The 23,710-nt window shown below is 43.6% G+C and overlaps 1 pseudogene; it reads left to right on the top strand.

The window, feature by feature from the left end:
- Nucleotides 1-139: 139 nt before the first annotated feature.
- On the top strand, nucleotides 140-1,427 carry LOC101715372 (nucleosome assembly protein 1-like 1 pseudogene; annotated as a pseudogene).
- The last annotated feature ends 22,283 nt before the right edge of the window (nucleotides 1,428-23,710 follow it).

Genomic DNA, 23,710 nt, shown 5'->3' on the forward strand with positions numbered 1-23,710 from the left:
ACCAATGAAAGATTTTCTAAGTTTTTTAGGGCCATCTGCTCGTGGTGCCATCTCCTGCTCCTCCTGCCGCTGAGGCTGCCCTTAGTCACTCCCTGTGCAGCTCCGGCCCCCTGACTCTGTGAACTAGCCTCTGATAATTTGCAGTTCTTACAACATGGCAGACATTGACAACAAAGAACAGCCTGAGCTTGATCAAGATTTGGATGATGTTGAAGAAGTAGAAGTAGAAGAAACACAAATCAAAGCGTATAAGTTCACTGTTCAGATGATGCAAAATCCTCAGATTCTTGCAGCCCTTCAAGAAAGACTTGATGGTCTGGTAGACACACCAACAAGATACATTGAAAGCTTGCCTAGGGTAGTTAAAAGAAGAGTGAATGCTCTCAAAAACCTTCAAGTAAAATGTGCACAGATAGAAGCCCAATTCTATGAGGAAGTTCATGATCTTGAAAGGAAGTATGCTGTTCTCTACCAACCTCTATTTGATAAGTGATTTGAGATCATTAATGCAATTTATGAACCTCCGGAAGAAGAATGTGAGTGGAAACCAGATGAGGAAGAAGAAGTTTCAGAGGAGCTGAAAGAAAGGCCAAGATTGAAGAAAGAAAAAAAAAAGATGAAGAAAAAGAAGATCCTAAAGCAATTCCTGAATTTTGGTTGAATGTTTTTAAGAATGTTGACTTGCTCAGTGACATGGTTCAGGAACGTGATGAACCAATTCTGAAGCCTTTGAAGGACATTAAAGTGAAGTTCTCAGATGCTGGCCAGCCTATGAGTTTTATTTTAGAATTTCACTTTGAACCCAATGAATATTTCACAAATGAAGTGTTGACAAAGACGTATAGGATGAGATCTGAACCAGATGATTCTGATCCCTTTTCATTTGATGGACCAGAAATTATGGGCTGTACAGGGTGCCAAATAGATTGGAAAAAAGGAAAGAATGTCACTTTGAAAACCATTAAAAAGAAGCAGAAACATAAGAGATGTGGGACAGTTTGTACTGTGGCTAAAACAATTTCCAATGATTATTTCTTTAATTTTTTTCCTCCTCCTGAAGTTCCTGAGAGTGGAGATCTGGATGATAATGCTGAAGCTATCCTTGCTGCAGACTTTGAAATTGGTCATTTTTTATGCGAGCATGTAATTCCAAGATCGGTGTTGTACTTCACTGGAGAAGCTATTGAAGATGATGATGATGATTATGATAAAGAAGGTGAAGAAGCAGATGAGGAAGGGGAAGAAGAAGATGAGGAAAATGATCCAGACTATGACCCAAAGAAGGAGCAAAACCCAGCAGAGTGCAAGCAGCAGTGAAGCAGGATGTATGTGGCCTTGAGGATAACCTGCACTGTAATGGCCTAAACACAACTATTATTTACTTACAACCTTATGTTTTTGTATTTTCTTGGTAGACTCAGTAATTTTTTTTTTTAAGAGTAGGAAAAATTTATTGGGAGAAAGAAAGCTTCTGCCTAAGAGAGACAGAAAGGGGACTGGAAAGTGGGTTGCCCCTCAGTAATTTTTTTTAAAAGAATTGATATTTTAAAGACCAATTTGTAGGGCCAGAGATTTAGCTCAGTGGTTTCACTGCCTGCTGCACAAGCACAAGGACCCAAGTTTGATCCCCGGTACCAAAAAAAAAAAAAAGAGAGACATAAAAGCCAATTTGTTTAACTAGCATTTTAACTATAGTTTTACTGTCAGATACACTGAATGCACAGATTCTCTGAGGCATTTCATTCATTGCTGCAGTTTGGTTCTTTGCATCATGTAATAATTGGAGTATAATTATGAAAATTAACTTTTTCCTGAAGAACCAAAAGTTTTCCTGCTAGTAGTAGAGTGGGTTTAAGTCAGTAGCATAGTTGTGGTTTTCATTTTTTTGTTACAAAAATGCAGTGACTTATACTAAGACAATTCGTCATTTAAAGGAAAAAAAAAACAAACTTGTGGTTAAGAATTTCCAGTGAGACCAAATCTGATAATTGTTAGCTTATTAATGGATTTTTATATTTTAGGTGATAGTTAATTATAAGGAAGCCTAACTTACATTGTTATGGTTACCACAGGGAAGTGAATAAAACCTAGAATTTGCAGAAGTTAAACTGGTACTATTTTAGTGTACTTCCTAAGCGTCTTTTTTTTTGTGGTAGGGTCTACCTTCTGCTTCCCTGGAAAGGATGACTTTACATCATTTGATGAGCCTATTTCACATTTTTTGGTTGTTTGTTTGCTTATTTTTGTTTTTGCTGTCTAAAATAAAAATGTTAAATGCAATTTAAAAAAAGATTTTCTAGGAGTATTTTATTGCTGACCTTGTTTAGAATTGCCCACACAATGGCAATAACAAAGTGTGACTTTTAGCTAATTTTAGTATTATTTTTCTGGGGATCGAACTCGGGACCTTGCACTTATGAGGCAGGTGGCAGAACCATTGAGCTAAATCCCTGGCCCATTTTACTATTGTTTTAAAATTCACTACAGCAGGCATGGTAGCATATGCCTGTAATCCCAGCACTCGGGAGGCTGAGGCAGAAGAATTGCTGTGAATTTGATGCCAGCCTGGGCTGTATAGTGAGTTCATGGCCAGGCTGAACTACATAGCAAGACCCAACATAAAAAAAAAATTCACTACAGACAAAATACCCCCTTATTACAAAACCCAGAGTGGACTATCTCATGGTCTGCCCATGGGATCCTGCTGCTTTATTTCTATTTTTTTTTCCTTTTCTTTTTTTCCATTAACTTTATTGGTATATTTTAGGTATAAAATACAGTTACATCCATCATTGGGATCTTGTACCATTACATGAGTCTCTTGGCTCTTTTTTTTCCCCCTTCCCTTGCCCTCCCTTCATCCCCTCCACCCTTCCCTATTTGCAAAGAGTTTGTTTCCATTTTTTTCCTTTTCTCATATTTTTTCTTTTCCCTTTTTTCCATTCCCCTACCTCTCCCACTTCCCCTGCTCCTTTAGACCTTTTCTTCCTATTGCACAATATCAATTATACTTTTAAAAATTATAATATCAAGATCTAGGAGACATTACCACAGATTTTACAGAATTTAAAAGGATATAGAAAGCATATTACAAAAATCTTTTTTGAAATAAATTGGACAATTTCTAAGAAGTACCTTGGAAGACAAATTAATGAAACTAACTCTGGAGGAAATATAAAATTTGAATAGCACCTATTAAAGAAAGTGTATTCCTAGCTTGAAAACCTACCTACCTATATGACAACAGCAGGCTCGTATACATTTTAACTGATAAATTATATCAAACAATTGAAGCAGAAAAAAGAAGGAACACTTCTCCTCTCATTTGAGGAAATCAACATTGTGCTAATCCTAAAACTGGATAAAGATAATAGAAGAAAAAAGTATGAACATAGATAGAAATTTGTTTAACAAAACAAACTATTAGAAGTCAGATCTAGCAGTATGTAGAAAGTGGTTTTGTTATAGGGATGGCAGTGTTGGTTCAGCATTGGATCCACCCCCAAAAGTCATCATTTTAACAGAGGAAAGGAAAAAGCCATATGATCCTGTCACTAGTTGGAGAAAAAGTATTGGACTAAATTCTACACCTGTTCATGGTAAAAGCTATCAGGAGACTAGAAGTAGAACAGAACCTTCTCAACAGATTAAAGACATGTACTCCATACTTCCAGCAGGAACGCCTTATATGAATGGAGAAGATACAATGCTTTCTCCTTAAGGTGGGGGAACAAGAGCAGATATGCTTACTCTTTACGTGTCCATTAAACTTTGAAACCTAGGCCCCACCAAAATAGTTTGGCAATAAAATGACACAATTAGGATAGGATTGGCAAGGTAGAAGCAAAATCTTTATATGTAGATGAAATGATCATCTACAGAGAAAATACTAAGAAATCTCTAGGAGCCCCTAGAACTTGTATTTGAATTTAGCAGGATTAGAAAACACAAGGCATATATAAAAATTCAGGTCTGTGTATACTTGCTATAAATGAAGAATTGGATATTGAAATTTAAAAGTTATGTAGGAGTACAAAGGACCTAGAAAAGTTAAAAAAAACCACAAAAAACAAAAACAGTGTTGGAAGATGTTTAGTACCTAATTTTAAGACTTCCTCTAAAGCTCAGTAATCAAGGCAGTGTTGGTGTAAGGAAAGACATACAGATCATTTGAATAAAACAGAGACTCTAGAAATAGAACCACACATATATGGTCCACTGAGTTTTGAAAGATTATTTAACATTAGCATTTTATAGAATATAAACTCAAGAGCCAAGGAAGAGATAGTGTTTTCAGCAAACGGCACTAGAACACCTGGTATCCGTATATAAAAAATTAACCTCAACCCTTTATTTCCATACATGATGATAACTTGAAGGGATCTATGAACCTAAATATGAAAGCCTAAAAGTATAAAACTTTAAGAAGAAATTATAAGGGAAAATGTTTACAAATTCAGGGTAGGCAAGAACTACCTAGGATAAAAAGACATGATGTATAAAAAAAAATTGATAAATGAGATTCCATCAAAATTTAGAACTTTAAATGACATCATTAAAATGAAAAGTAGACCATATTTACAATGCATATAACCTATGACCAGGATATATAAAGAATTCTTAGAGCTCATTAATAGACAACCCAGTTAAAAAGTAGACATAAGAAGATGATAAATAGCCAGTATAGCACAAGGAAAGATGTGCAACTCTAGAATCAGAAAAATACTAATCAGGGCAATAACAAGATTGAATTATACACTCATTAGGGAGATGAAGTTAAAAGTTTTAAAAGCCTTGTCATGACTTTTTCTTTTTGTTGGATTCTACCCCTTTGCACTTAATTTGTCACGCCCAATAGATTCATTCTGCTGGGTTTCCTGGGGTTGTGATTCTCATTGTCTTTTCCTAGGGTATTGTCTAAAATTTTTTGGAGTGCTGATTTGATATTCATGAAGTTCCTGAGGTGCTGTTTATGATGAAAGTATCTTATTTCTCCATCAATTTTGAAAGATAGTTTGGCAGGGTACATCAGTCTGGGTTGGAGGCTGTTTTCCTTTAGGGCTTGAAATACCTCACTCCAAGCTCTTCTTACCTTGAGGGTTTGCATTGAGAAGTCTGCTGTGATTCTGATGGGCTTTCCTTTGTACGTGATTTGTTTCTTTTCTCTCACTGCTTATAGAATTTTGTTCTTCTGTTGGATTTCTGGAATCCTAACTCTTATATGCCTATATGTAGATTTTTTTTGATCAAGGCTAGTTGGAGTCCTATATGCCTCACTTATCTGTATGTCAAGTTCTTTTCCCCTCCTTGGGAAGTTTTCTGCCATCACTTCTATGAATAGTCTTTTTTATGTCATCTGCACTCTCTCCTGTTTCTTCATTGACTTCAATCAGTCCGATGTTATTCTTCTTTGCATCGTCTAGCAGCTGCTGGATTGATTTCTTGTGTTCCTTTACAATTTTAAAGCAATTTTTCTTTTCCTGGTCACTAATTGCAATCTTTTCTTTTATATCTGAAATTCTATCCTCATATTGGTTCATTCTGCTGCGTAGACTTTCAATGGAGTTTTTAATCTCCTGGAAATCTGTTTGCATCTGTTTTATGGATTCCATTTGTTTCTTATGTTGGGATTCCATCATGTTCCTCAGATCCTCTATTTTTTTTATCTGTGTCCTCTCTAGATTTATTAATCATGTCTTGCACCATGAGCAAAATCTTTGCTGTTATCTGAGTAATTGTTTCTGATTTCATTTTTCCCAGATCCTCTTTTGTTGCCAGTTCAGAGAGTCCAGGTAGTTGAGTATCAGATTGTTCCATGTCGTTTCCCTTTAGGGTTCCTGTAGGTGATCCAGAAGTCTGTTTTTGAGGCTTGTTTACATGTCTTCTCATTTCCACGGGTGTGTGTGGGGGTGCTTCTGGCACTCATATGGCTCACCTTCTCTGCCCTAGGAGCTTGGGATGGTGGCGGGGGAGCTTCCTTCCAAGTGCTGGGTGCCTTGGTGTTCTTAAAAAATCAGATTTGGGGTCAGGGATTTAGCTCAGTGGTTCTGGCGCTTGCCTTGCAAGCGCAAGGTCCCAAGTTCAATCCCCGATAATGTTGCAGCTGCAACACAGGGCATGGAGAATCTCATGGAGGAGCTTTTAATGGCACATGTCACTCTTACTCACATTCCACCATGTAGAAGGCAGTAGTGTGGCCTGTCCGAACTGTATGTGAGGGTTGAAAGTGTGGGTCAGCCATGTGTCCTAATTTAGAAAGTGCAGGGATATATTGTTGGTCTCAGGCATAGCAGGCTCCAAGTTTTTTTGGTAATGTCATTAGGAATGTACCAGTCATCATTTGAGTGCTGCTTCCCTCTGTATTAAAACTTCATTCTTGGGTACCCATTCCTTCCTCCGGTAGCCTCAGGCTTACAGTCCCTGCTGCTTTCTTTATAAGTTTCTTGTTATAGATCAGTTGGGATAATACTTTCAAGGGTCTCAAGTTCAAATACTGGGGTTGAGTGCTTAGTGGTAAAGCACTTACCTAGCACATGTGAGGCCCTGTGTTGAATCCCCTGCGCGGGGTGGTGGATGGGGGAGTCAAGTTCAAATACTGTCAGGATTCAGGTAGGAAAGTGTATGATTTAAATCACGAAGAAGTGGCTGTGTACAGACTGTGGAAGACTTTGTTATATCCTGCCTAAGGGTGTAGATGTTGTTTTTCTGTCTGAGACTTATTCATGGGGTTGGCTGAAAGTTTGAGGCTCATAACAATTCAAACCTACGTCTGTTCTTTCTACCCTGGCATTTCATCTTGCGTGAAACTCCGACCGCCCCTTTCCTAACATAGGGCTCAGGGATAATTTATTTCAAGTCTCTAGCACTGTACCTGGTGCATGGTAAGGTGTAAAATAGTTGATAATCGTCAAAGCAGCATACACATATTATACTATTATTGGAAAAGATGTGAATATAAGGGTGAAAATCCCACCTTACTTTTAAACTAATGCATGGGTGGATCCTGATTTATGTTCTAAATGAGAAGAGAAAAGAAATGGGAGCCCTGAGAAGTTCAGCTGTGGTGGGTGGGTCTAAGTCCACTGTGCCTATGGGGAGGGAGGAGATGGGCTGACCAGAGTATTGACCCAAGTCTGCAAGTGTGGCTCTGGCTCTGCATGAGGGAAAAGAACGGCCAGAAGCCAGGACCTCATAGTGTCACCAGTAAGCACGCCATCTAGCAGAGCACTTACAGTGCAAAATTACTTGTAGTGTTGGCTCAAATCCAGGGCCTCATGCATGCTAGGTAAGTGCTTTGCCACTGATTCACACCCCCAGCCTGCAAAATTACTTTAAAAATGGCCAAAGGAGCCAAGTAAGGCGGTACAGGAGTCTGGGAAGCTGAGGTAGGAGTATGGCAAGTTCAAGTCTAGCCTGGGAAACTTGGCAACTTAGTGAGACCCTGTCTCAAAATAATAATAAAAGGTCTGAAGATGTTTGTTGCAGTTCAGTTTATGATAACAGAAAACTAAAAAGCAATGCAAACTTTCAAAACTAGGAAACTAGTTAAATAAATTGTGCTATATCCATTTATTGAGGGAGTAATATTTATTCTACAAATAATAATTTTAGGATCTCTGCAGATGAGTATTGATAGGAAAAGTTGTTCCCATTTTTTATATGTTCTATGTCAAGAGGGGTCTAGACTTATAATGCAATGGGTACAAGTCAATCTCACTTTTATGAAACAACAAAAAAGTGTATTTTAAAAGATCTTGAAGGATTCATATCAAGGTATTAACAGTGGATCTCTGGTAGTACTGTTCTGGAGGCTTTAAGAAGTTCTTATTTCTGGGCCAGGGATTTAGGTCCGTGGTTCTGCTGCCTGCCTCACAAGTGAAAGGTTCCAAGATCAATCCCTGGTACCAAAAAAAAAAAAAAAAGGTTCTTATTTCTGCTCATGTGTGTTTTAAAATTTTCTACACTAGACAAGCCTTTCTTTTGCAATAAGAAAAAATGAAAACTTAAAAAAAAAGGTGTGGTGACATATGCGCAGAGATCAAAGTGTGGCTTAACAGGAGCTGAGCTCATTCAGGACTGCAATGAAAGGAGGTGGTGGACCTTGCACCCAGTGTGAAGGAGGCTGGGAGGTGTCAGGAGAGAAGGCCTGGGGCAGGACCAGCACCAGTTTGGGGGCACACACATGGCCAGTTCTTTGATTCCTCAATATGGTCATCTGCCATTCTGTCCACACTTCCAGCAAGGTTCTCCAGAGTGAACATTAAGCATCGATGCAGGTCTGGAAGGGATTTATGTCCATTGATGTTGCTTGTACTTCAAGAGGCCCTGATTCTATAAACTCTACTGATCGAAGTTGAAAAGAAATTGGAAGAGATTGTGGTGGGAGCAGCTATTAGCAGATTTGGCCAAATGGTGGCACTGTATGCCAGAATATCAGAGCTCAGGTCACTGGCCCAAAGTTAGACTGGAGCAGTGACTCTGTACCAGGATGCCACCAGGGGGCAGCAGAAGGTAAGGGCCACTTCTGCACTTGTCAACAGAGTACACCTCCCTCCCCTGCTTCCCATACACCTCCTTGCTGCAAGCCTCAGCTCTCACCATGCCTTTTCCTCCCTCCTCTGTCCCCCTTGCATTCCCCACTGAGCACCTTTTGGGCACCAGAGTCTGGAAAGATAAGGGAGAGATCTTTGAGGATGAGGTGGGAGAGGGCTGAGGGAGGGGTGTGTGTGTGTGTGTGTGTGTGTGTGTGTGTGTGAGTAGTAGTAGTAGATGTGTGAAATGTAACTAGGAGAGAGGTCTTTGGGCTGGAAAAAGGTGTCTAGTAGCTGGGTATGGTGGCAAATGCCTGTAATCCGTACACTCTGGGAGACTGAGGCAAGAGTATTGCTAGTCCAAGCTCAGCCTGGACGCTTAGTGATTTGGCGAGAAGCTGTTTCAAAATTTTAAAAATGAGAGAGAAAGTTTGTGTGTGAGGGAAGTAAAAGGGCTGGGAAATGTAGCTTAGCACAAAGGCACTGGGTTCAATCCCCAGTACCTCAAAAAAAAAGTGGCAAGTTAGTATATGTGCTGCCGAAGCAAGCACAAAAAAGGGGCAAGAGGGCCAGGGATTTAGCTCAGTGGTTTCGCCGCCCGCTGCTCAAGCGCAAGGACCCAAGTTCGATCCCCAGTACCAAAAAAAAAGTGGCAAGTTAGAAAAGCCAAGTAATCCCAGGTGGCTCAAGCTTGATCAACAGGGAGAGTGAAAAGTTAAGGCGAGAGGGAGTTAGGGGACTAACTGAATATTTCCTAGACAACTGGAAGATTCTGAGCAGGTGAAGCAATAATGAGATTTATTTTTAAGGACGACCCCGCTGGCCAGTGTGTGGAGGAAGGCTGAGGGGTTGCTGGTGGTCAGGAGATCCTTTGTTAGGAAGGTGTTGCTGTAGTACAGAGGAGAAATAGCTGCAGGCCAGACATGGTGTGTAGATAGGAGGAGGAAATAGATTTGGACATACTTGGGAAGTAGACTTACTAATCCATTAGCTGCGCAAGGGTTAGGTAAGAGACAAGAAGGTATCAGTATGATTCCCAGATTTCCTGCATAAGCAATTTAATGGATGGTTTGTTCTTTTCTTTTCCTTTCTTTCTCCACTTCCTACCTCCTCCCTTATTTTCCTTCCTTTCTTGCACTGAGAGTTAAACCCAGGGCCTTGTACATGCTAAACAAATACTGCATCCCTAAGCTACACCTCAGCCTGATCTGTCCTTTTCTTTCTTCTTTTTTATTGTTGGCTTGTTTTTTGAGATAGGGTCTTGTTCCTTAATATTTATTTTTATTCTTTTTTTTTTTTTGGTACTGGGGATCAAACTCGGGTCCTTGTGCTTGCGCACCAGGCGGCAAAACCACTGAGCTACATCCCCGGCCCAAGACAGGGTCTTGTTGTAAAGCTCAGACTGTCCTGGAACTCACTATGTAGCCTAGACTGGCCTTTGGAGGACTGGGATTATAAATGTATGCCATCATGCCTGGGTTGATTTGTCATTTTCTCAGTGAGCAGTAATTAAGAAGGAGTTGGTGGGTCTAAGATAGTTTTGAACAGGTTAACTTTGAGTTGCTTAGAGACATTTAAAAAGAGGCATCAAACAGAAAGTTCTATAATCTGTTCTGAAGCTCAGAAGAAAGGTCAGAGTTGAACCTCTAAATTTGGAATCCATTGGTTCATAGAAGATGCAATGAAAACCATGGCAATGGCTGAGATGAGTCAGGGAAATAAGTGGTAAGGAGAAGGCCCAGAGGATGTCAACATTCATAGATCAAGTAAAAGAGAGTCAACTGAGGAGAGACTTGAGATGCTGTGTTGACCCCAGTGGAAAACTTGGCGCAAGGCATCAAAGAGTCCAGGGAAGGACAGTGTTTCTGATACAGAAAATAATACTGGAGATGAAATAAGAAATATTGTATCTCCCAACCTGTTAGATGTCTGATATGTCAAGCTCATGCTCTCTAAAAATTGAAGAATTTTAGGAACAAAGGAGGTTAAGAGTAGGAAGATATTTATTGATAGGATAGCTCCTCAGGGGTTGGAGAGGGACCTAAGTGGGTAGCCAGGGGACCCCACTCTACAGGGGAGTTTTATAAAGTAAAATCCATGTGGGTACAACATGGGCCACAGCCATGATCATCCAATAAGGTTACAAGTGTAGCCACTGAGGTAATAGTGGTCCAATTGGGAAACAAGTCACGTAACAAGCGTGGATGGAAAGAATACAGACTTCTCCTAGGAAATGGTGGGTCCAGACGTCTCTGGTCACCCTACAGGGTGGTTGATGTCCATCTAGACTTCATTAGGCCCAGTGTTTGTCCTCTGAGGAAGTATGCAGGTCTGGTCATCTTTGTCTTTATCTTGAGGCCGTCTCCACCAGAAGTGTCTCTGGCCACAGTTGTGATGTATTTCACCTTTGTCCTGGCTCTCTGGAGGACCTAGTCCTATCTGTCTATAATATTTTTATCTAACTCAGCTGTTTATAATATTTCCAGAAGAAGGGAGCACTCAGCGGCTGGAAGCTACGAGGTCAAGAAACATGAGAGATGTCAAGTGGTCATTAACACAGAGGGCCCTGGGAACTTGCCTAGTTTGGCTTCTGTGGAGCAATGGGAATGGAGGCCAGCTTCGAGTGGACTGAAGAGGGAGCAGGGGTGGGGAGGAGAGCCTGCATACAGACGTCTTTCCAGAGCCCTGTGAGCTGCTTATCTCTGAGAAGAAACAGCTGGGGAAGGAACTGGTGGGGGTTGCTGTCCTGGCATCATGTTTGAAGTGGGCAACAGCGGGACATGTTTGGATGCTAATGAGAAGGATATAGCAAGAAATTTGTGTGGGAGAGAGAGAAAGGTCTGGGTTTCCAATCTTTGCCCAAGCCTCTGCCTCAGGCTTGGATACTCTTCCCCACGTCACACCTGCTCATTTCCTATGGGTCCTTCAAGGACCAGCTCCAATGTTACTGTTCCTCTTGGACTTTGTCCCAGGACACCTTTGCCCCTCTCTGCTCATGACTTTTAGAGCTGGATCATAGCTGGTCTCATTGTCTACTACTGAGGGCAGAGACCATTGCAGCAGTGTCTGCACCTAGCATGGGATCTGCCATGCATTTTGTTGGACAACTGGGTGGATGAATGGGTGAAGGGTCAGCCCCCTTGACCTTACTGTGAAGGGTGAGATGAGGGGTTGCAGATTGACTGAGAGAATCGGTTATTTCTCTCAGTGTCTATTTGTGTGTGGGTTTTGTATTTTTTTCTTATAGTTTTAGACCCTTGTGTTTTCTTAAGAAATGCAGTTTAAGGGAAGGGCCCAATGTAGACCAAAAATTTAAAAAAATAAGAAATGCAGATAATCCTTGTTCCCATCAGTCCACCCACAGCTACCCAGCTAGTCAGGAGGTCAGAGGTGAGGGGAGCAGTCCGGGGGATGAAGGAGGCACCTGAATTCCTTTCTCCCTGCACCCTGCCAGAAGAGCACCCAGCAGGTGTTCTCTAAATAAGATAAGAAGCAGCAGAACCCTCTGGAATGTAAACATCAGCTAAGACCAGGCCCCCTCCTCTCCAGGAAGCTTCCATTTTCTTTCATGTACAATGGAGTCCACATTCTTTCTCAGGCCTTAGTTTTGGAGTGAGGGGGTAGGTGTGTGTATGTGTGTGGGGGGTGGATTTCAGCCTCTAAAATCTTTGACTTTTCAGTTTTATCTACCTTCCTAAGCCCTAGTCTCTGTCTCTGGATCTGTCTTTGCATTGTTATGGTTTCCTTCTCTTATACAGGGTTGGGCATTGGAACTTGGAGTGGAACTTTTCATTTTAATCGATATATGGAAATCTCTTAGGTTTAGGCTGGAAGTTTTTGACTCCTGCTATGAGATTCTCTTTCTTGTCCTTTCTAGGAAGGTAGAGCAGGCACATTGTATAACAATACAGTGTTCATTGAAATATATGATGCCTCACATGGCAAGCTAGAGGTCAGAGCCACATTGGTTCCCAGCCAACCATGGGGCAAGGCTTCTCAAATGCTAAAGGAACCATCTCAGTCTTGAGTTGACAGAGGAGGAGAGAGATCCTGCATGGCAGTTATGGGGATGGCTGCAGGGTGAAGAGAAAGCACACTAAGCCTTGAGTTCAGGAAGTGTGCAGTGCAGACAGGGAGAACTGGGGCAAACTCACAGGAAGCAGTTGGGGGATAGTAGCCAAGCCTTAGGTAAAAAGACTGGGGAGTTAAGGGAGGAGACAAAAATGGGAGTGGAGGAGATGGCAAACAGGGAGAAGATCAGATTTTGTATTTTTAACAGTGGGAAGCCATAAAGGTTGCGGAGTTGGAGAGGGAGTGGTAATGGAGGGGATGTGAATTTAAAGACAGATAACCCTGGAATTAAAGTGTGGATTGCTGAAATGCAGGGTAGAAAGGCAGGTCCTGTTCTTAACTCCTGATCCTCACTCCTAACTGCTGCTACTGTCCCAGAGAGCCCAGAAATATCTGAGTAAGGACCAGGATGGGTGGGATTGGGGGAGCCATGAGAGACACTCTCCTCCCATCCACCAGTCCTGGGATTGCCTAGCCCACGTGTCCATGCATGGCCATGGGTTCTGACTGCACCAGAGCTGGGACCCAAAGCCTTTCCTGCCGCCCAGGTAGCATGGGTCAGAATGAACTATTATGGGGCAGAGAGGACCTGGCACCATCCAAGGAAGCATTTTTCTTTTTCTTTCTTGTTTTTTTTTTTGGTACCGGGGATAGAACTCAGGACCTTGCACTTGCGAGGTAGGCGTGGTGCCACCGAGCTAAATCCCCAACCCTACACATCTTTAAATAAATGCCTCGACCTCCATAACTCCTGAGCCTATTCCAAAAATGCCCCCTACTTTAATTCTGGAAAGGGAGTTTTTCCCAGATCGAGACAGATGACTTTGCAAACCTTCACTCGTGGTGCTCCTATCACTATTTCCTGTCCCTTTGCCCACCTAAGTTCTACTCAACATTATTTGTGAAAATGTTGCCTTCTACCTTCCAGAAGTCTTTCCCCTGCTCCTTCTGCCTGACTACAGCAGAGCTGATCAGCTCTGTAATTCTTGGCCTGATCATTTTTGTCTGGTGACAAAACCAAGCAGACCGTGGTGGACTCAGTCCCTCAGGGTTCCCTGTGGGTGGTGTATGTTTATGCACTCACAGCAGGGGTTAGGTGGAGGGGGCTGTGTGAGGAATCAGGAGGAAAAAGAGTAGAACGTATGTGATGAGGGTGGGGGGGTGGGCAGATTACGGGTGCAGAAGTGCCCAGTTTGAATGGTCAGGGAAATGAAGACACAGGCTTCTCCTTAACTCCTGACGCCCTTGTTAGCACTATTCCCACATGGACACACTGACTATACTCTAGTCGGAGTATTACTTGTATTATTATTGTTATTGTCGTTATTATTATTATTATTATTATTTTGTGGTGCTGGGGATCAAATCCAAAGCTTGCACATGCTAGACAAGAGTTCTACCACTGAGCTTCTCCTCCAGCCAATTATTATTCCATTGGTACTGGGGATTGAATCTAGACCCTTGTGCATGCTCTACCACTGAGCTACACCCTCAGCCCTATAGTTTGTGTATTAGCTGTGCTATAAATTTCCCTCCCTTAATGTGTGACACATCACATCCAGCTGTCCTGGAGAGTGCTTCTTTCCCCACCCTGGCATCCTTTCCCCCTTGCCTCCTGAAGGCCTAAGATTTGAGTTGCTGCTTCTCTGTCTTCTAGACTTGCTGAAAGAATGATTAAAGAGATCCACTTGGTAAATTGGCAAATGCTGAGCTTATAGCCCCAGAGGCTAAGCTTATAGGATCCTGGAAGGAGGGAACTGTGTGACCACTCTGATTCCTTACACAAGGCACCGCACAAACCTCAGGCTGCCTCACTGGGAAGCGGAGAAGCAGACCACCCTCCTGACTGTAGGAGCAAATCTTAGAAAATCCTTCCTTTGAGCAAAACCTGCCCACTTGGTGTCCACACCTTGGTCTGGTTGTGGTCCTGGAAATTATAAAGACTGGATCTAATTTATCTTCTGTTAAGTAGCAATCCTGAAGATATTTCCATCAAACAGATATGAGGGGAACTTAGAGAAGACCTAAGGCAAAATCTGCGTTGTGTCAGACCCAGAGAGAAGAGCCTGGTTCCAGTTGCAGAGTGAGTCAGCCTGACACGGACCCAGGGAATCTTTCTTATCCCCAAGTGGCTTATTCTCCAGGCCAAGCTCTCCTCTGATATCCCAATTTAATCTGCTTATTCCAATTTTCTTTCAGTTGTGTGTGTGTGTGTGTGTGTGTGTGTGTGTAGTCTGTCTCTCCCTGAGTTCAGACTATAGTTTATGTGCTGTCTTGCCCACAGGGCCCAGGGCACAGTGTGGCCAAGAAGCACTCAGAGTAGCTGCTGCCCATTGGCTTCCTTACGCATACTCCATGCTTCAATCCTTTCAGTTCCACCCAGTACTCCTGGATGGGATCCTCGGAAGGATGAAGCAGCCCAGGCCTATCGGTGAGTGAGTTGCACAGGGTCTGGCTATAGGAAGAGATGGGCGCGGTCATGCCTGGTAAGCAGCAAATATGGCCCTAGGCTGCTGCCCAGTTGTGATGACCTTGAGACACTGCTTATGTATCAGCTGGAAAGTAGCCACCACCTGTGCTGTCCGAGCACCCCCCCCCCAACCATGTCATTTTCCTGGAATCCCTTCCACCCAGCAGCTCCTAGGCCCTATTTTCCCTGGCAGGGACTCCATCTCTGGGCAGAGGAGGAATTTAAGCTCCTAATCTCCTTGGTCTGAACTCAAACCTGGATTAAGGCTGCAAGTCCACCATCCCTTAACTGAACTCTTGGGTCCAGATGATTCTCAGCATTCAGAATCCTTTTGATTTTTGTCACTTCCTTATCACTGGGACAAAAATCCGACACCCACAACTTAAAGGACAGGTTTATTTTGGCTCATGGTTATAGTCTCTGGTCTGCTGGCCCCAAGGCAGAAATGGCACGGTGGAAAGGCCTGGGTAGAGGAAAGCTGCTAACATCATGATGGCCAAAAGCAGAGAGTGAAGGGAGGAGCCAGCGCAGGAGATACACCCTTCCAGGTCCTAGTGAGCCACCTCTCCACTTGACCCCACCCACTAACAGCATGTTAGCTTTAGTGCCCCCCTGGCCCCCCTCCAGGTGCAGTCACCTTCCAAGGACACCCAGATCTAAACTGTAACAGCTGCCTTTTAAAGATGATTTTGCATTGCTTGGTGGGAGCCTGAACAAGGCAGAGAACTTTCTGGGAAGGGCTGGGTTGGGGTTATAGAAGTTCGTAGGTGGTGCCAGATGACAGACAGTTCTTGGGAGACCCCTGGAAGGCTTTGATTGTCCAGCCAACGGGGATCTCAAACCCCTGAGAAGCACCATGTGGCTAGGCCTGGTGCTAGACAGGGCTCCAGGCAGTGCTGAGGTGGGTGGGAGGGATTTGAGAGCCTGGTGGGGGCAGAACCACATTCTTCAGGTAGGAAGTCATTTCCTTATCTAGATCTGAGGCCTTGGGGCAGCTGGAGGTTGGCATCCTTGATGATAGCTGTAGGGACAAGACCCTTTTGTTGGTGCTTTTGGCTCAGTTTAGGCCTACTGCAGGCTGCTCCTGCTAGCATAAGGTTATCTCCCTGATGATGTACTGTCTGAGGCTGGGCATTTGCCCACCTGCATGCTCTTGTCACTGCTGCAGCCAAGAAAAAAGATTTAAAGTCTCTGGGGCCTTAATCACACAACTCAAGAAAAGCCAGTGAGCTTATATGTATTGAGTACGTACTACGTGCTAGGCTTGCAGTTGAGTCTGAGGGACTCTGTTCTCATTATTGTCTCATATGGGATGTATGCCTCTCACTACACAAGTCCTAGCATCCCTCATGCTCCAGTTCTGCCACAAATCATCTCCCGACACATGTAACATTTACTGTCGTGCCATTACTTGGCTCTGATTGGCCTTGTGACTTCTCTTGTATCCTTGTCTTATGTTTTGTTGTTCAATTTTTTTTTTTTTTTTTTTGCTTGAATGCTCTGTATTTTGAATTAGGGCTGAAAACAAAAGTCTGGACCTAGATCCAAGCTGTCTCACTAGTAGGCACCTAACCCTTCTTTCTTGAACATGTGTAGAATGTAGTAGTAACCCCATAGAAGGATAGTAAAGGCCTTCTTCAAAGGAGAAGTAGTAAGTGGTGTTGCATCTTAAAGGATGTGCATTGAATATTCCTAAAGGAAAGCAAGATTTAATGATTTAGCAACTTCCAATTACAAAGACCATTTAGGCGACTGAGGAATGCTGTGTAATTTCTATGCCTGGGAAATGTGAAATATGGAAGCAGTCATATTTTACTTGAGTTTACTATTGCTTCCATATGCTTTAATTTTAATTCAGCAGCTTTTGTAACATATGGGATTTTCCTCTGGCTAGAGTCACTTTCCAGAAGACTCCTTGGGCTTCTGAAAGTTGGGGTATGTGTGAGGTAGGCCCACAGGTTGAGCACATTCAACCATTCTGTCATTAGGTTGTATTTCTTGGGACAAAGAGGAGCTACTAAGGTAAAAAGATACCTGTTGACATCTTGAAAAATCCCCCTGTGCTCCTCCTTTCCTTGGGATTCTACCTGCAGAGCTCCATCTTAGCAGGTTATTTGTTCATTCACTCATTTATGCAGAAGTTGATGGGAGCAGATTATTAAATTTGGGAAGCTTGCTTGCCAAAATCAAACCACTAGTACCTTAAAATTGACCGTGGCAGGTTGGGACATTTTTTGTCTTTATAAAAGAAAACATCGCACCGTTTACTGATGACTTAATATGTATTGGAATTTTTCTAGGAGCCAGGGTACAATATTGAGCAGAACAGCCCAATCTCTGCCCTCAGGGAGCTTGCAGCTTTGAGCTGCACTGTCAGGTCCAGTACAAACAGCCATTAAGTACTAGTCACTAATATGATTACTTAAACCTAAATTAAGTTAAATAAAATTTACAAAGCCTTTTCTCAGTTGTATTAGTCTTATTTTAAGTCATATGTGGTTCGTGAGTACCATACTGGACAGCACAGATAAAGTACCTTGCCTGCACTGTGGAAAGCTGGCTTGGAGGTACTGCCTGGAGTCAGGAGGATGAAGTGGCACAACAGGTGAGGCAGAAGGACCATTTATCCAAATCCAGACTAGAACTTCAAAACAGCAAGCCCAATGGCCCTAGAAAAATGGCTTTTAAACTTTTTAAATTTAGAACTGGGCCACAGATTTAGCTTAGTGGTTCCGGCGCCTGTCTTGCAAGCACAAGGTCCCTGGTACCAAAAACAAAACAAAAAAAACCAACCAAACAAACAAAAAAATTAGAGCTGGGTATGTGATGCACACCTGAATTCCAGCAGTCAGGAGGCTAAGGAAGGAGGATCGCCATGAGTTTGAGGCCAGACTGGGCTACACAGCAAGATCCTGTCTCAAAAAACAAACCAAAAACCACCACCACCACAACAGAAACACTTTAAAATTGAAATCCAAAGGGTTATATATATGGTTTCATGAAATAGAATAACAATATTCAACCCTATCATGTGGATGCATTCTGATCTAGTTAATCCTACCATAGTCTATTACTTTTATATATAATAATAAATATAAATATATGAATGTTTGTATACTGGTTGGCCAATTTTTCTGGTCACGTTCTTCTGAAAAATCCTGCTTTATCCATCAGTGGGGAGTGGGCAGGGTGAAGGGGTGAACAGTAGAAAAGTGATGCTGCTGAAAAAGGCATCCTGGGAAAGGAGACAGTGGCTCTTAGGAGGGGCCCAGCAGACGTAGCTCAAGGAGTGGAGGGCTGGGGCTGCAAACAAGGGGCTGAAAGTTCACTCCTCACTCTTCCGGTGGCCTCCAAGCCTCTGCCTTCCCCCTCTCTCACTCATCTTGGCTCCCGGCACCTTTAATCTGGCCTTGAGTGTAAATCATTAGCTGCAGGAGTGGACACAATGCAGGCCTCAAACACAGGCAGAGGTGGGAAGGGCCTGGAGGGAGCTCATCTGTGTAAACAAATGACTTCAGCTCTTCAGAAGGGGAGGAGGTGGGGAGAGGTCAGCCAACCTGGTGTGTGTGCAGGGGGCAGTAACCCTGCTGCTGTAGGTTACAGGGCAAGAAAGGAGCCTGTGTGTTTTAGGGTTAGAGCATTGTAATTCTCTGAGTCCCCCAGCATTTTGCCCTTTCCAGTTCCTCTGCTGTTCAGTGTAGAGGACTGTAGGGCTCACCCCCATGCAAGGGGTGTCCAGGGCAGTGGTGGAGCAGTGCTTGGGCCTCTTTCTATGCAAGCTAGGTGCAAAATCCATCATCCTTCACGTTTGAAATCTACGGGAGAGGGAGTTCTGTGTAACTCTAGGGGGCAGAGCCGGGTGTAGACATTTAGAAGGAGGTCGAATTCAGCCCAGTAGAAGGACCAATAATGTTTTCCTGGACTGATAATGCTCCAGTAACTAGAGTGTCCAAGGGAGGCTGCACTGTGGTAAAATCTTCACACAGAGGCCATGTTATAAAGAATCCACTTGTCAAAAACACAGGCTTGGGGCTGGGGATTTAGCTCAGTGGTTTCGCTGCCTGCTGTGAAAGCACAAGGACCCGAGTTCAATCCCCAGTACCAAAAAACCAAAAAAAAACCAGGCTCTTTGTTGTGAGAAAAAGGAAAGCTTATTCTAGTGAATAGGGACTAGAATCAGGGACTAAAATCAGGAGATTCTAGCAGCTAGCAGGGAAAGATTTCATCTGTGAGTGGATGGGCTAACCTTGGGAGAGAGTATAGCAGCCACCAGGGAGGGAAGACTATACTTATATAGATTTTGGGGAAGGAGCTAGGAATTTTTATGACTTGGATGCCCAGGGGTGATCTTCTCAGGTGGGTATGCAGTTACTGGACTTCTTGGAGCGAGGTGGGTTGTAAATCACATTTTGAGTCCATTTGCCCTATTTACTGGGAAGCTGCTGTTGTTTGCTGAAAGCAATTTGTTTGCTTTTTCCTTTTGGTTTATGGCAGGCCTGACAGACCAGATATCAGGAAGGCCACAAAGAAGATTCCTTCTTGGAGAGGCCAAATTCATTCATTCATTAATTCAACACATTTATTGACCACCTAGTATATGCCAGGTAATATACTAATACACAGATGCTGGAGTCCCTGCTAAAGACCAAGCAGAAAAAAATCCCTAACTACCTGGACTGACATGGGTGGTAAGTGAGGGGAGTAGGAAGACAGGCACAGGGAAATCTGGAATTCCAGGGTTGCAAAATGTGTGGAATTGTAAGGAACTTCATGACGTACTTCCACCTGCATTGTTTTAGCTGATGCTCATAACATTTCCAAACATAGTTGGGGTAGGCCGGCCATTGTCTTCTACTTACTTATGTACTCAAGAAAGAAGTATCAGCTAGACATGGTGGCATATGCCTCTAATCCCAACACTCGGAGTCTGAGGGCCCAGGTTGCAAGTTTAACACAAGTCCGGGCAATTTAGAAACTTGGTAAAATCCTTTCTCCAAGGGCTGCGGATGTACCTCCGGGCTAAGGCCCTGTGCTTAATCTCCCATTAGCCCTCTACCCTGCAAAGGAATTTCTTTCTTCTTTCTTCTTTCCTCTTTCTTCCTTCCTCTTCCTCTTCCTCTTCTTCTTCTTTTTTTCTGTTCTGGGGATTGAACCCAGGGCCTTACATATGCTGGTCAAGTGCTCTTCCACTGAGCTACCCCCTGCCCTTAAATAATTTTATTTCACTAGTGAAAAAAACTCAAGGCTCAGAGGGTGGCTGACTCAGGGCCACAGAGGCAGTGAGAGGGCTGGGACAAGGATTCAGACTGTAAAGCTACAGTTTCTTTTTTTACCTTGGTGGGTGACCCAGATCGGGTGGGACAGGAATATTCCTCTCCTTACCTCCTTTCACCATAGATAGCTAAGGCTTCCCTCAGGAGTTAGGAGTGGGGAGAGCCACTCTGCTGCCCTGGGTGAGGAACTTGGGTGGAATGAGTGGGTCTGTGCCCACCCTTTCCTCCCTAGTGTCTAGGGGCCTCAGATTGTGACAAGCTTTCCAGAGGAATGGGGCGGGACAACCATGGAACCTGGGGACAGTACATCTGAATTCTAGTGCTCAGCTGAGATTTAACATCAGACCTTAAACTGCGCATTGTGGCACACGCCCTGTAACCCCAGTGCTCTGGAAGGCTGAGACCAGAGGATTGCATGTTCAAGTCTAGCTTGGGCAACATAAACATAGCATAGGGCCGGGGATTTAGTTCAGTGGTTCTGCCGCCTGCCTCAAAAGTGCAAGGTTCCGAGTTCGATCCCTGGTACCAAAAAATAAATAAAAATAAAACATAAACATAGTATCCCTGTCTCTAAAAATAAAATGGACTGGGGATGTAGTTCAGTGTGAAGGGCCTGGGTTTAATATGAACGCTATACAGCACTTACTGTAAGCCTGAGTAATACCTATAAAAACGTTACATGTGCTAATTAATTTAATCTTCCCAACAGACCCAAGAATTCACTTTTTTTTTTTTTTCGGTACCGGGGATCAAACTCGGGTCCTTGCGCTTGCGCAGCAGGCGGCGAAACCACTGAGCTATATCCCCGGCCCAAGAATTCACTTTTTAATTTTGATTTTTATTAGGACATGTTTGGTGTACATAATGATTACACTCATTGTGGGGAGTTGGTACAGGTACATAACACATCTAAATTCTTTTTACATTCCCTTCTCCTCCCCTCCCGCTATCTCTTGATGCCCTTTCCATTTAGGAAAGCTCTACCTCCCTCGAATTCACTTTTTTTTAAAGCCTTAATTTAAGAACAAGCAGACCAAGGAACTAAGAGGTTAAGGCACTTGCTCAAGGTTCCCGAGCCAGTGACTGGCTCGCTGGGATTCGACCCTGGCAGACCGATTCTGGGTCAGCCTGGCAGCCACACCTGGGGGCAGGGCCCTCTGTGCTCTTGCTAGCCCTCAGCGGACACCCGGCCCGCCCTCCTCCGCCTGACCAGACGGAGGAGTCCTCCAGGCTGGCAGGGCGGAGGGGCAGGAGGAACTGGAAGTGAAAGCAGTATTGCCTTCCCCCTTAGCCCCTGCTAAGGTTAAGCCAGGCGGAGCGCAGAGCGAGCTGGGCAGCCCGGGAGCGAGGGAGGCCGCACGGGAAGGCGGGACCCCGAGGTGCAGGTGGGGGAGCAGTCCTGGATCCTCGCCCGGACACGCCGAGTAGGGAAGCCGCGTGCGTTTCCGCACCCTCCCTCTGTTGAGTCTTCAGATCCTGGCAACTCGCTGGACAGCGGTCTGGGAGGGCGCTCGGGTCCCCGCCCTGCGGCTGCCCCGCTCGCGTCAGCAGGTGGCGCTGTGGTGTCCCCTGCCCTTCGGGGGCGCGAAGGCCCAAGGTCTTCCCGCTAGTCAGCCGCCTCACAGAGCCCGGGGGGCCTCCCACCCTCCACCCGCAGCTGGAAGACTCCTGGTGTCCAGTTTGTCCTGGGAGCGCCCATGGCGAGTCCCCGGACACTGCAACCTCCCTCAGACTCCTAAGAGTCGGGAGCTCTTTTCTATCCTAATTTTTAAGAGGAAAAATTCCAGCCGTATGCGTGCATGCGTGTATGTGTGCGCGCGTGCGTGTGGGTGTGGTAAGAGATGAATATTAAAAAGCAATCTTAAACATTGTTTTTGGAGAAAATAAATGGAAAACATTTTATGTATCCATTTTTAAAAACTAAGCTTTCATGTTGAGATCCTTGTAGACTGCTGTAAGAAATCCCTCATACAGAAAGATTACATGCCTGGATCCTTTACCTAGTTTCCCCCGATCGTAACATCTTGCAAAACTACAGTACAGTATCAGATTCAGAATATTGGCGTTGATAAGATAGAGAGCATTCCCAGTACAGACAAGGACCCCATGTTGTCCTTTATAACCACCCCCCTTTCTTGCTGCCCTGTGCCCTCCTTGTCCTCTGGCAAACTGCTCTTCCTTTCTAACTTCATATCAACGGACACATACAGCGTGACACTTCTTTTTTTTCTTTTTGCTGGTATTAGAGATTGAACCCAAGGCTTTTGCACTAGGCTAAATCCCTGGCTCTTTTAAATTTATTTTCATTTTGAGCCAGGGTCTCCCTAAATTGCCCATGCAGGATTCCAACTTGGCTTGTTTCACTCAGCATAATTCTCTGGAGATTCAATCAGGTCGTTGTGTGTATCAAGAGTTCACTTCTTTTTATTGCCCAAGAGAATTCCATGGCACGGATGTATCCTGGTTTGTTTAACCATTCACCTATTGAAGAGCAACTGAATCATTCCCAGTTTTTAGTTAGTAAGAATAAAGCTGCTATTCTTAACAGAGTGTGTGTGTGTGTGTGTGTGTGTGTGTGTGTGTGTGAACAGTTTTTATTTTTCTAGGATAAATGCCCGGAAGTAGAACTACTGAGTTGTATGTTCAGCTTTTTCTTGGAAGGTAGAGGTGGTGTTGGGGACTGAGCCCAGGGCCTGAACTACATCCCTAGCCCATTTTATCTTTTTTTTTGTTTTTTCATTAAGTTTATTGGTACATTTTAGGTATACAATAGAGTTACATTCATCATTGGGAACTTGTACCTTTACATGATGTATCTTGGTTCTTATTTTTTCCCCATTCCCCTGCCCTCCCTTTATCTCCACCCCTCCCTATTTACAAAGCCTTTGTTTCCATTTTTTCCTTTTCTCATATTTTTTCCTTTCCCTTCTTTCCTTTCCCCTACCTCTCCCACTTCCCCTACCCCTTTAGACCTTTTCTTCCTATTTTACATTATCAATTATGTATTTTGTTTCTTTCTTTCTTTTTTGGTACCGAGGATCGAACACGGGTCCTTACACTTTTGAGGCAGGCGGTAGAACCACTGAACTAAATCCCCAGCCCTCAATTATACCTTTTGATCCTTATTTACACTTTTAGTTTCTCACACCAGAGAAACTATTTGGTATTTATACATGTGTGTCCTATTTATTTCACTTAAGAGTATTGCCTCAATGTGCATCCATTTAGCTATAAATGCCTGTAGTTTCTCATTCTTTATGGCTGAGTAGTACTCCATTAAAAAAAAACCCCACATCTTCTTTATCCAGTCTCCAGTTGATGGGCAATTGGGCTGTTTCTAAGATTTAGCTATTACAAACTGTGCT

The sequence above is a fragment of the Heterocephalus glaber genome, unplaced genomic scaffold, assembly GCF_053883595.1.
Source record: "Heterocephalus glaber isolate CG9 unplaced genomic scaffold, H.glaber_assembly_v1.0 deba00001060, whole genome shotgun sequence".
NCBI classification, from domain to species: Eukaryota; Metazoa; Chordata; class Mammalia; order Rodentia; family Bathyergidae; genus Heterocephalus; species Heterocephalus glaber.